Genomic DNA, 14589 nt, shown 5'->3' with positions numbered 1-14589 from the left:
CATTAACAAAAATGATGAGATGGTCACTGACAACATGGCGGGTTCTAACTCTAAAGAGGGACTCCCAAGAAGACAAGGAAACCACCCTTTAGGGCAAATCTTTTATTGTTGTTCAAAATAAAAGAAGGCAGTCCAAAATATCTAGTCCTTAAAGTGATAGCCCAAATCCCAGGGCTCAAAAGGGATCCAAAAAGAATGGTAAGGAAAATGATTTATTTCCTCACCTTCAATGTTAAGGGACTAACAGACCCTAGAAGAAGTGAGGAGCTCATGTTTTGGCTAAGAGATAATTATCTCTCCCCCCATTTTGTAGCCCTTCAAGAGGTGAAAACCCCCAAAACGACTTTGGAATCACTAAATTTGGTCTCCTGGAGGGGTTAGAATGACAGAGAGAAGGAACAGGAATTAGAAAAAATAAAAAAGAAAAATTTAAGAAATTAAGTGGATGCAAAAGAAAAAGGAGAATATTTTGTGTGTGTGTGTGTGTGTGTGTGTGTGTGTGTGTGTGTGTGTGTGTGTGTGTGTGTGTGTGTGTCTGTGTGTTTAGCCCATCAATAATTGAGCCATACAATTAATTCCATCAATTGGATAAAAAGAAAACAAAGAAGAAACATATAAGGAAAAAATCTTTGAGACATTTAAGTTGAAAAATGCAACAACTCGAGTTTGCAAAAATTTTCACCAAAATTAAGAAAGTTTAATAATATTGAGCTTGACAAACACAATATTGAAAAATGATGTCGAATCCTCAAATAGTCCAGGTTCCAAGGTCAGGGTCCACTTACCCGCCGCCACCATCCAAACAAACTAGGTGTTAGAACAACATAGTTACATTTGGGTAGACAGGTAATGCCTATTTTCCCCAGCTTGTTATCACTTTACTTAGGAATATAGACAATCATATGGATTCTTACATAATTTTAAAAATGTTTAAGTCACAAGTGGAGTAAGGAGCGAATGAGAGCAAGGGTTGAGAAGGGATTAGTGGAGGTATGGGAGGATTAGTGTGCTTGGTGTGTAGGGTGGTTTAAAAAGAGTGTAAAAGGGAGATTTCCCAGGGTGTACATAAAAGAATAATTCATCGTTGAGGAAGTATACATGTGTGTGTGTGTGTGCACGCATGCGTGTGTGTGTGTGTGTGTGTGTGTGACATTTCAATACTGACACAATCCATCTCAATCCATTTAGGACATGTCATAAAAAGACAAGTTGGAGAAAACTTTAAAATTTCATTACAAGAATGTACATGATTTCCACTATACAAGGCATGAAATACTTGGCCGAAGATGTAAGGTTTATCAGATTGTTCAACTTAGCATAGCTAAGGAATATTGAATCTATTGTAGAGAGTAGATAATATCGAAGGAGCTCCACTCACCTGCATCCATCCACAAAAAAGATATGTTAGAACAAGAACCTTTTATTGTGGGACTGTAGAGCTCCACTTGTTATCAATGTCACAATATCAAATGTAATTACAAACCAAATCAAATCAATATATCCTTAGCAAGAGGTACACTATGGCGAAAACTTAGTGTTTGAGTCATCGTCTTCAAGATGTTCCAAAACAAGTCAGCATACCATGAAGTCATCCATGTATTAGGAGATACATCATTCCCATGTGACTAGGGAGATACATTATTCCCATGAAGTCTCCATGTATTTAGAGATACATCATTCCCATGTGTCCAAGGACACTATAACATTTATAAGTAGAGGATATGCAAAGTCATCGATGTACAGACAATACATGACCAATGGCAAAGCAGTGTGAGAAGCTAATACTAATCATGAGTCAACATAAGGCCCTTTATACTTTGAGTTATTAGCCATATGTTCCTCCAAAGTGAGAGCATACAAGACCCTTTTGAACCATCCCACTACAAGCCATGTTCCTTCACAATAATTTTCAATCAAGAGAAGACAAAATTTTCATACCAAGTATTCAGATTTGGACCTTGCCATATAACTCTAAGATTGGAGTCTTAAAAAGAAATACTCAACCAAGATTCATAAATCAAACATTGCCAATCCATAGTCTTTTAAGCAAGCATTGCTAATCCATAGTGTTGTAAGCAAGTATTTCCCATCCATAGTCCACAAAGGGCAAAACAAAACCATCAATTTCCTGTGTATTTGGGGATCCATCATACCCCATGTATTCAAGGAACTATCAAGGACATTTATGATATATCAAGCTTTCTGAGTACTCGGCCTAAGAATTGCAATATATTGGCATATATCACTAGACCAATCTAACTCATGAATAGGTAATCTTTTGATTCCTACTAGATATAAACAAAACAAAAGAAAAGTTGTCTCACACTTTATAATAGCTTTATTATCCATGAATAAGAAAAAGGTAGACAACATTAAAGTTATATGCATATCCATGATCAAAATTGTAAACGATGCACCTCCAATTTGTAAAAACTCTTGGTTATGAGTCCATTATGCTATTGTTAGTGTATAAGGAGCCTTATATAGCCAATAAAATGGAATGAGATGTAAGTGGGTCACCATACCATGTTATTTAACAGAAAAATACCTCATCCAAGGAACTTGTGATATAACTTTGAGGATGGTGACCGACCCCCATCTTGATTCTACTGTCAACGCTATCAATTCCTTGGAGCTTGAAATCTAGTTAAGAAGACGGTCGAGTACATGAGCAATGTCTCAAACATGCTTGTATTGCAAGTCGCCCACCTTGCTATCATTGAGTTTGCAAGCCCACCCTACCATCACTGAGTTTTGCAAGTCGCCCACCTGTTGACTTTTATAAGTCGCCCGCTTGCCCATCACTACTACATGAAACCTGCCATCGCTAAGTTTTGCAAGTTGCCCACCTACTGACTTTAGCAAGTTGCCCACTTGGCCATCACTACTACATGAAACCAAATCCTTTGAGGCCCTGCATAAGAGCCTACCCACATATGCGACCGCTCGACTAATTGTGAGTGAAAGTTGAACAAGCTTTTGGAAGGAGGACGAATCAACCATGCATTAGCAAAGCAAGCATCTTCTTTAGGGTGATGCATCTTCTTTCGTGATCTCAATCAAGCCAGGGTGATGCATCTTCTTCTTGCTGCTCCCTATCTGTGAAGGCTTAGAGGATGGAGAGTCCATAGTACTCGCCAGGGAGAAACAAGCACTTGGCTTCTCAATTTGCTAAGCAACTGGCTAGTATGTGATCGAGATGAAGCTGCGCCAGTCATATTTGCTATGGTAGGAAGGTTGCCAAACTACAACAAGAATCCTTGCAGGTATTCAGCTTATTCCAACGGTGATTTGGAATTGTTGACCTGTGTCTCTGTGGAGATGCCATAAGATGTGTTTATATAGCATTACTACATAGAGACCGACTAGGTCAGTTCATTGCTCCAAAGTACACCAATCGCCTTCAATCTCATCACTTTGGGTGGCTCTTGTATAGCCAGCCTCTTATTGCAATTCTTCACCCAAGCTCTCAGATTACCACGCAATCACCTTCATAGAGATTTCCGCTAAGTTTTGTAAGGTTGGTTTTATTCCAAGGACTTAACACAGGGGTATTATGTATGTAACCCTGATTTTGGTTATGTATGCCTAGTCTAGTTACAAACCACATGCAACTATCTTGTCCTATGGATCGATCCGATTGTGTGAATCAAGTCAATTATATCCGACTAGTCAACTTAGTTCATATGTGGCACAAATTTTGGAAAGTTGAGATCCCTGCATTAGTGGATTTGATTATTCACATGGCATGCCCATGCATGATTGTATGAATAACATGGGGAGGCTATGCATGATTGTATGGTTTTGCCACCACTCCCCCATAAAAATAGTTGGCCTAGTTGACAACCTTCTATCTCCATTTTTGCCTGTATTCTATTATCCAATGAGCCTTAGATATCTCCCCATAGTTTTGGATATTAGCTCCTAGGAATCAAGATCAAGTTTGAATTGTATCATGGTAGAGTAATCTTACCAAGTGTATGGATACCCTTCATATTCTGATGAAGTGACAATGAATTTTACTTGCCAAATTCCCCTATCCATTATCATAAAAAATGTTTCATCATGATCATATTATGTCATCCATGGAACAAGTACAGTTCTTGGCATAAATATAGTGCATGAAATAATTTCATCATATTCATGGAGCACACTCTATTAATGTCTTTGGAATAGATCATATCCACATAAAGACCATATAGCTCAGTTTGGGATAATGGTAGTACACATGATTATGGAAAACTTTTCCTATCGGACACATGCCATAATCATCACTGTATCCAAATCATTGTATGACTCAAAGGTATCAATGTTTCACATCAATTGTACCTTCTTTGGAACATATATAGCACATGTGAGTGTGCATGTACCAATCACCACACAATGATAACACAAACTTGTGTGTGTGTGTTTAGATTAAAAAGTCCCATCAATAATTGAGCCATACAATTAATTCCATCAATTGGATAAAAAGTTAAAAAAGATAAACATATAAGGAGAAAATGTTTGAGATATCTAAGTTGAAAAACGCAACTAGAGTTTGCAAAAATTTCAATCAAAATTAAGAATTTTTAATAATATTGAGTTTGACAAACATAATATTGAAAAAAGATGTCGAATCCTCAGGCAGTCCAAGTTTCGAGGTCGAGGTCCACTTACCTACCACCATCCAAGCAAACTAGGTGTTAGAACATCATAGTTACATTTGGGTAGATAGGTAATGCCTATTTTCCATGGCTTGTTATTGCTTTACCTAGAAATATAGATAACCATATGGATTCTTAGATAATTAAAAAAACAATTTAGCCACATTTAAAGTTTAAGTCACAAGTGGAGTAAGGAGCGAATGGCTGCATGGGTTAAGAAGGGATTAGAGGAGGTATGGGACGATTAGTGGGCTTAGTATGTGGGGTGATTAAAAGGAAAATGTAAAGGAAAGATTTCACAGGGTACATAAAAGAATAAATCATAGTTAGAAAGTATCCATATGTGTGTGTGTGTGTGTGTGTGTGTGTGTAGTAGACATTTATGACACCCCTTTCCATAGTGAAGAGTAGACCAATTTGGAGTAGGAAAGAGAAATGTTTAATAGATAAACTTTTCAATACACATCACAAAAAACGAAGTAGCATCATTAAAGGATGAACAATTTTATCTAAAAGAGAAAATGTGAGCAGTGAAGCATTGATAAGTCATTGGTAGCATCACTTTTATTGAAGAGTGGAGTCTACCTACTTGCCACCATCCAACAAGAAAAACGTGGTGAGAACCCATTTAAACTTTAGTTAGGAAGACAAGTGTCATAAACACCCCTCCCTTGTTATCGGAGTCGCAATAAATTTAATGCTTAACAACAAACTTATAAAGCTAGATGCATAAAAAATTGGCTATAAGTGAACAAGTGTTTAAGTGAGGTAAGTAGGATTAAGGGTTTAATTTAAGATGAGGGGGAAATATAAGAAAGGCAAGGAAAAAAGGGGGGGGGGGGGGTTGTTAATAGATTTAAGGGAAGCATGAAAAAGTAATAGGTGGAAGAGATAAAAATGATGGAAGAAAGGAAGGGAGGGGTAGATAATTTAAAGAAATAAAAAGAGAAAGAAGGGGATAGGGAGTTTTTAGAGGATAGAAGGAAAGGAAGGGATTAGGTTAAGAAAAGGGAGCATTTTTAAGGGTTTGTTAACTAGAATCGTTTTTAACAAAGGAGCTATAAAAGAAAAGGCACTAAAATTTTACAAAGTTAGAAAGGAAGAAATATAAAAGGAAAAATAAAATGAAATGGCACTAAAAATTACAAAAATTGAGGGGGAGGGGGGGGTTGTTTTGGTTTAATAAACAAGCAAGAGAAGACGAGAGGACTTGAGAGTCCATGGCAGCACGTGAAGAAGCTGACGGGTGAAGCACGCAAAAACACTGAGTAGTGAGGAATGTGGACAGAAGACCATGTCACCATGCACAGTGATCCGTGCGGGTGCGCAAGAAACGAGTAGAAGGCTTGCAAGTACAAGGCATGAGTTGTAGGTACTATTGGAAGGCACAGCCCGTGAGCAGTGGCAATATTGGCAGCTGGCAGTGGTGAGGTAAAGGCCATGACAGTAGCTAGCGGAGGGTACTTTGGGGAGCGGGCAAGCGAGTAGTTAGTGCATGATTGTGCGTGCAGAGAGTAGGAGAGACTGGAGCCAAGAGGGATGCACAAGCGTGGGAGGAGTGAGTACAGGTAAGAGTAGTAAATGGTGAGTGATGTGAGGGGTTAATATATAGGAGAGACAGTCAGGTAGGGAGAGTTAGGGAGGTGAGAGGTCCAGGCCCCCAGGGGCTAGAGGGAGTGGAAGCGCACATTGTGAGGCAAAAGGACCGCTGCGAGGAAGTGAGAGTGGGAGGTGGTTAGTTTGCATAGCAAGGAGAGTGGAAAGGGAGGTATAAGGGGCAGCGCACGTGGTGAGAGAGGTTTTAAAAAAATAGAGGAATTAAGGAAAGAAGGGGGGGTAATTTCCTTTTAGGCTTAGTTAAAAGACATAGGGAAATAAACAATAGGGCTAGTTTCTTTTAGGTTTAGTTAAAAGACATAGGAAATTTAGGGGAACATAGGGAAAAAAAAAGGAAAACTGGGAAATTAGGAAAATAGGATGAATAGGGAAATTATAAAAATAGGAGAAATAGGGAAATTGAAAAAATAAGAGATTAAGGAATTAGGAAAATAGGGAGAATATGAAAATAGGAAATAGGGTAATTTAGAGAAATAGAAAGATAGGAAAATAGATAAAATATGAAAAATTAATAGGGGGTTAGGAAATTTGGGGAAATTTAGGGGAAAATAGGGAAATTAGGGAGTGTAAATGAGAGAGAAAGGACTAAGAGTGTAAATCTAAGGGGGGAGAGGAATTTAGAATGGAAAAAGGAAAAAGAAGGGGGGGGGGTAGAGGAAAAATGTAAAGTAACAGTAAAGGAAAAAATGAACATGAAGTGTGTGTGTGTGTGTGTGTGTGTGTGTGCATACGTGAATTCACCAAATTTATGATAATATATCAATGAAAAAGACTTGTATATTATAAATATGTGAAACTTGCTTGCAACTATAAATAACATTATATGCCGATGCATGACCAAAAACCATATTAGAAAGTGTTTCTCATACGGTACTGGGTGCCATAGCATAACGCATACTATAAAGAGGTTTAGAAAGGTCTAACCATGAGAACATCCAAAATTCTTGAGTCATGTTGATGAGGTCTACTTTGGTAAGGGTAGATGAACAAGTTCTCCCATATTAGCCAACATGTCAAGGCATAGATCCTCTCTTGTGATTCTTCACTCCTCATGGAGTTTATCAATTGTATGTAGCCTCATGAACTATTTCTTAAACTAGCTATGTTACCTTGTACATGCTCGTCTCTCCAGGTACATGCATGTACTCTAAATGATGGATTTCCCCTCCTCTCTCTTTTTCAAAATCTGTCATTTGAATAAAACATATATAGATATACTACATATATATAGAGAAAGTTGATGCATTCCACCAATTGGGGACGTTGCATGCCTTCAAAGATACGAACATGCTATAACTCTTACAATCCATGATCTACACCTAAGATCATAGATGGTACTAGCGTGTATTGATGCCGCTCAGACTAAGCTCGTCTCCTTCCCTAGGCAAATCATTCTCTAACCATACACTATATGTTGGCCAATTGTATATCTTCATGAATACTTTTGAGAGAATTAGGGAGGTAGTCTTCAAGCATCTTTGCAAAAATAAAAGTAGCAATCATAATAGTGATTGCAATTCCATTGTTAACACTAGTTGGTAGGTGCAAAATGGTTTGCCTATGATGTCTCACGACGTGCTTCAATTTTGGCATGTAGCATATCTTGATTGGATCACTTACTAAACTATGTATAGCTAGTGTAGTATTAGATGTGTCCTAAGAGCTTCTATACACAAACTATTATTTTCCAAGCACAAAAATAAATGTAATAGTATTTGAATCAGGAGCATCTAAACATCGACCTTTGAATTTGATTTAGCAGCATCTAGACATCAACCTTTGTAGATCCTTTCCTCAAACAAATGTAATAGAATTTGAATTAGGAGCATCTAGACATCAAGATCCTTTCCTCAAATAAATGTAATAGAATTTAAATTAGGAGCATCTAGACATTAACCTTTGTAGATCCTTTCCTCAAATACATATGCACATTTTTGTGCTTTAGAATGCCTTTATACTAAGCCTACATGCCTACATGTAATCCTCTCCTCATATGCACATTTGAGAGCCATAGTATTGTGCATGGCTACTAGTTAGTCTTGTTATGACATTCATGGGTAAGGTCTATAGCCTAACCCTAGCCCAAAAGACAACCACATCCCATACTGCAGATGTCCCCTCCACAAGGGAGTCATTGCCAGCCTTCCATGCATGTGAAATCCAAGTAATGATCTATGAACGCCCATGTCCCAAGCCCTCATGCCATTATATAGCCTAGGCCACAACTAACCTCTAATCTAGATGGTATTTCTTAATCTTGCACCCTAACGCCTTCCCTTAGCCTTTCCACCCTAGGCTAATAGACTCACACTCTAAGGCCTCCACTAAGGCCTTCCCTTATCCTTCCACTTGATGCTGATAGGCTCACACTCTGAGGCCTCCACTAACCCTATGGCTAACCACTGAGACCTAACCAAGATCACCTTCATTGAACCACATACTAGGAGTTGAACTATAAAGTGCTTCACATGGAGCTCACCACCCAACCATAGAGCAATCTATTTACCCCGAAGATACATGGCCCAACCCTAGGTTGGTAGACCATGTGTCCCATAGCATGGAAGCCCTATTCTCATGAGATATGCATTGACACGGCTAGCCAGTACAACCATGCCTCTAGTAGGAATCATTGATGATGTACTAATTAGTCCCCCCAACATTGAGCCATCGTCCACAACTATAATTAGAATATAGGTGCCATTCCCTTTTAGACCTCCATCCAAATTTATGGTAGGATTACTTGTCCTAACCTCTTGACTTCACCCTCTAGGATCTCCCTTCACCCATATGCGAGTCTTGCAAAAGGATGCGTAGGGGAATTATGATGTGGATTTAAGCTGAGAATTGCAAGGAGGCTCCCCTTAATAATTTAATGTAATAATGTTGGAAATTTGAATGATACAAGTTTTTGAAATTCCCAATTGGATTGATAGGCTAAGGGTAGGCTAAAGTAAGGAGATGTTGGATTAAACACATAAATGTGGTGTTAGAATGATTCACTTTTTAATATTGATTATTTATGTGCAATGCATGGTTACTTGCTGATATGCTTAGTTAATCAGTGCTCCACATGAAACATATTAGATTTCATTGTCGATGATAAGAGTTGGCACCTCTTTATATGTAGGGCTAGGAGGGTCTCCGTGAACACCATATAGAAAGATTATATCTTTTTTTTTTTTTCTTGGGGCAAAAAGAAGAGTTGATGTTTATATTAGAATCATAAGATCTGGTACAAAAAAGTCTCCACAAAGGAGGGATAACTTCCAAGCAACAAAAAGTCCCACTGAATAGTGAGCAACCAAAAAACTTTAGTCCAATTGCTCTTCTCTACTAGCAGAGAAAACTAGGAAAGAATAGATCTGCCACTTTTGTTGAAGGCTGATGAACCCTGTATACTCTAAGAAGAACACCTCAAGTTCAGGTTAAAGAAATCAAACATCTGGCTCTTCTTTTTTTTTTAACAAGAAAGAGAGAAGGAATAGGTAGGGTTTAACAATCCCGAGGGGAGTTAGTGTAGCTGTCAAAGGATTTGAGATGATCATCAACTTTGTAGCTAAGAAAACTTATCATTAAAAACAAGCACATGTACATTCTTATCATACCAACTTGCAAATAACTATTCAGCATTTAAGTACTCATCATTAAACTGAAAGGCATTTCTAGCAATCCATATAAAACATAGTGCATGTGCCTTGATAATGACCCACAAGGCATAAGGTATCTTCAGAGTGTCTCCCAAAAGCAGAGACTTCCAGTTGACAGGCTCTCCTATCTTGATCTGGATCACCTTCTAGACTTTCCTAGCTCTAGGGCAAGTTATGAACAGGTGAACAATGTCTTCCTTCAAGCTTGCACATTCCATCTCCTTTACTCAGACTCTTGCAGTTGGTCCAGACAGTTGTGTGAAGGATTAACACAGGAGTGGACATTTTTTCTAGAATCTTTTTTTCCCAGATCAAAGTAAATCTTGTTTTCCACTTTCTCTCATTGTCAGAGAGCTTCCATCTGGTGTTGTGAGTGAGTACTACCTCTTCTATATTTTCAATTGGGGTGGGAATGGGCAATAGAGAGGAGTTACCCGCCCAATTAAATTCTGTGGAGTAATTAGGCACCTAGCTGTATATTGACTACTCCCAATCCCCCTTCACTTTTGGGCCTGGTACATTAAGACCATCTGACCTTTGAGATCCCTCTTCTCGTGTCACTTCCCCCCCAAAGGAATGATACGCAAGTTCTAATAAAATTTTCTAAACTTGATTTAGACGGGCACCAGTAGGAAAGGAATTGGCTGGATACAATGATTAAAAACAACTCTTTTGCTTACTATATTTGCCTACAAGCCTCTTAGTATGTCTATCCTTTTGCCTACTAGATTTGCCCTTCCAAGCTCTCCTATCTATGTGTTGCACTAGGTAAAAAGACCAGTAGATCCTATGTCAACAAGTTGTAGGTTTTCCTTGAGTCTTCCCAAATTTGAAGCTCAGGCACTCTCAGGATAGATCGTTTATGCAACCATCTCTCATGAGACCACTCAACCATATTGAAATCTCCTAAAACAACACAATCACTGCCAATTTCAACTAAAGATTCCCAAGTAGCTCTTCTGGCCATAGAACTAATAGGGACATATACCAATAGCTCTTCTGACCATAGAACTAATAGGGTCATATACTGAAGCCACTGTGAGAGTCACCCTCCTCGTGTTGCACTTGATGGAGATCCATCTGTGGCTTATGTCTTGCTGAGAATTGGACACACAGTCTTTGTAGTGAGAAAGGACACCTATTGCAGTCCCTCCCCTACCCTCTTATTGAGAGGAATAAAACCATGCCCTTCTATTATCACTACTTTTCAGTCTATTCTCCAAAACTTCATTTTTAACCTTCACTTCTTGCAGAACAAGAAAAGTAGGCGAAAGAGAGTTTCCTCTCAGCCAAATAGCTAGCTCCGGACTTCTCAAAAGGTCACTAAATCCACACACATTCAATGTGAGGAAAGAAAAAGGACTGCTTACCATTTTTATTCTTCCCCTTTTTATCCTTGGGGGCAAGGCTTTTAGGTGGGACTCCCTGGCCTTTAACTTGGGAAATTCTTCTTTGTTTTGTACCATAGCTTTTGGATTTGCTTGAACCACATTATACTTTTCCTTTGTTTACCCAAAGGTAGTTCCTCCTCTAAGTCATCCAAATTAGTGTGACTCATACTTGCATCTTGCTTATTTACATAATCCTCAAATTCCTTAGACCATCCAGGTTTTACCTCATCCTCTTCCATCTTGGCCTCCTGAATCCACTGTTCAATTTCCTGCTCTATCAAGGTCTCATATGCATTGTTTGTTACCAAAGGAAAGGTGATTGTTTCACTCAACACCTGGTTCTTGAGGTCCTTGACTGCTTCTATACCCTTAACTAAGACATTACTGTCTCTTTTCCCTTCAACACCTTCTTGTACATGAGGCTTTTGCTTTTCCTTGGCAGACCATTTGGGCTTAGAGGGCTGCTTGGGAGGTTGCTGGGGATTCTTCTTGGGAGTCTTTGCTTTACTTCTCTTTAAAGGGAAGTTTTTGACAACATGGGAGGATAAACCATAAAGGAAACAAGAATTTGGTAAATTTTTATAAACTAGAGGTTGTTCCATAAAAATGCTCCCATTTCTATTGACAATCACCAAGGTGTCAGGGAGCTCCTCAGCCACATCAAGTTTGACACAAACTTGGGGGTGCCCTCTAGGGATGATAAACTATTCTTTCTCAACATCAATCACTTGAACCAAGCTCCTACAGAGGTTGGGAGGTTGATTGACTAAAGAAAAGGGGAGATCAAGGAGTTCCACCCACACTAGTAAGAAAGTAGATCTAGGTCTATCTGATGAGAACTCTTGGGACAAAAACTCTAAATATAAGGGTTGGTGTCTAATGGTCCAAAGACCATGGTGGAGAGCTTTCCAGGCCATATCCTCTATTTCAAATAGGAAAAAATAGAATCCCTTTCCACAAGGCCCTTTCTAATTTAGTTATTTCTAAGCCAATTTTTCAAGAAAGACAGCTAGGGACCTTGGGCCATGAAGAAAACCTATTAGGGTGTGGGAGGAATGCCATTCAATAGATTGATCTAATCTATCTTCATCCAAGAAGGCATCCACTTTACCTTTAAAATATGAGCTCTCCTCATCTTTAATCTGAGTTAAGATGGGCATGGGTCTGCTAGTGCATTGAAGGTCCCTAAGATGCTTGTGTTAGTTGCACTGGCTCTGCCACCACTGGTACTTCTCTTCTCTCATCACATCTACTACTGACAAGGTCTGTTGCACCTCCATCTGATCCATCCCCTCGTCGAGATTGGGAAGAGTCTTTGTTGGTCTGCTGCACATCCTTTTTTTTCTAGCTTTGAAAGCCTTCCTTTCATGGGGAGCGTGGAGAGGTTGAAGCTACTCTTTTTCCAGGTTTGTCTCAATCTTTTAGGGCTCCTAAGAATTTAATATCACGTTCGACTGGCATTCTATGATTGACGCAAGAGAGCATGTTTCCTGCAATAGCGACGTCACCTTTCTTGCTTCGTTCACCGCTGGGAGGGCTAGCAAAACTGCACGCAAAGGGAGGAGTGAAGAGCCCTCCCTTAAATTCTTGCATGACTCCTGTGTAAGAGGGCCTTGGAGTCTTTTGCAATGGTCCACCGACATAAGCTGGTGGGTGGATAGGGCTACTACATTTTTCTCGTAGTTCATCTCCTCTATTCTAATCATCGTTTAGGCTGTGTAGAGGAGGGAAATGCATGGAAGTGTCAAGCTTCTTTGTCAAGTCAAATCGTTGTCTCCAAAGCTCTTTCTCATGATGAGTTGAGGACGTCATGTAGTTCAGTGAGCCGGTAGCAAATCCATGCAGAGATGAGAAAGGTGTCGCTTCAGCAGTATCTCTGAGCGAAGAGGGATAGTTGTCACTAAGTTGGGGGGAGTCTCCTTCCCTCCAGAGTCCATCTCCATCCTCCGAACTAATTTTATATTAAAGTTTTTAGGTGTCTTTTAAGTGATAATTGTATAGATGATATGAGTCAATGATCTTCCCACCCATAGTAGATTATGTGGATAATGTAACTGGTGGTGGTAATACCACATCACATTATTGTGGTTTATGTCAATGCAAGATGTTTTAGACTACATACCTATCATTAAACCCTCCTTTTTGAAGCATCCTCAAATAGGTTCTAAAACATTACACTAACAAACACCTTATGAGTGAAGTGCATGGACCAACTCATAAGCCTTGGGGGCCCTACAATTTGGGAATCCCTTCCTTGCCACTCATTTATTTACAAACAAGAAGTCGGTTTTTGACATATTAACTGGCCATTAGGTGACAAAAGTTAGTGGCATAAGAATTGATCAAATTCTGAGGTACAAGAACATCTTTCCATTAGATCTCAATTTTTGTTCTCTAGAACTACATGACAAAAGTAGTTAGCAACTTTGCAGATGCACAATAAGATACCAAAATTTTTAATCAATAGTAAGCCTTCTCAACTTTAGAATCATCTTGCCAAACATATAGGAGAGGTACCGTCTACACTCACATTTTAAAGCCCAACATATGATCTTTAAAGATTTAAAGCCGAGGCCTATGGAGAGTAGAATAACACCTCTCTTAGATGTTAAAAAGCATTAAAGTCCTCTTTAACAAAAATGTAGGTAAAATTTTTTTAACCATACTTTGATGTCTAGTTGACAATCCTTAGAAATATGGAAATTACAGTACCATGTCTTAGTTGATAAGTTTGAAAGATTTATGTGGCAAGTGATGATTGGTTTGAAAAATTTAGAGTGTTGGTATAGGTATATGACTAGATAATACATGCATCATTAGGCTTTAATGTTGAGTTGATTCCTATGCTTTTACAAATACAAAAAAATTGCCAAGTGATAAAAATTTAATGTTGAGCTGATACCTATGCTTTCACAAATATAAAGAAATTGCCAAGTGATGGAAATTTCACAAGGATTCATTAAGTGTTTTGATTGTGGTCATTAAATTGTTTCCAAGTGATGCTTTTGAGTCCATGGCTAAATTGTGGCTAAGTGATGGGTTTAGTTAAGCTGCGTTGGTTGTGGCTATGTCACACATGTAATACGTCTTGCTACATGAAAATCCTATTTGGTGATCCTATAGTCTTGCAAATGCCATAGTTTGTGCTTTAGTTGTGGATCTTGCTTGTTGCTCATTGTCCTTTATACCCATGTTTTGTCTCTCCCACTCTTCTTGCACGAGTTCACTTGTTCCCATCCCTTGCTCTTTGTCAGCAAGTAATGTTGTTTGCATACACAAATTGTATAT

This window comes from Dipteris shenzhenensis, chromosome 8 (genome assembly GCF_047967505.1).
Source record: "Dipteris shenzhenensis isolate YYH24624 ecotype China chromosome 8, Dip_SZ_1.0, whole genome shotgun sequence".
Taxonomy (NCBI): Eukaryota; Viridiplantae; Streptophyta; class Polypodiopsida; order Gleicheniales; family Dipteridaceae; genus Dipteris; species Dipteris shenzhenensis.
The sequence above is the reverse complement of the archived record's forward strand: the minus strand, read 5'-3'. Positions refer to the sequence as shown.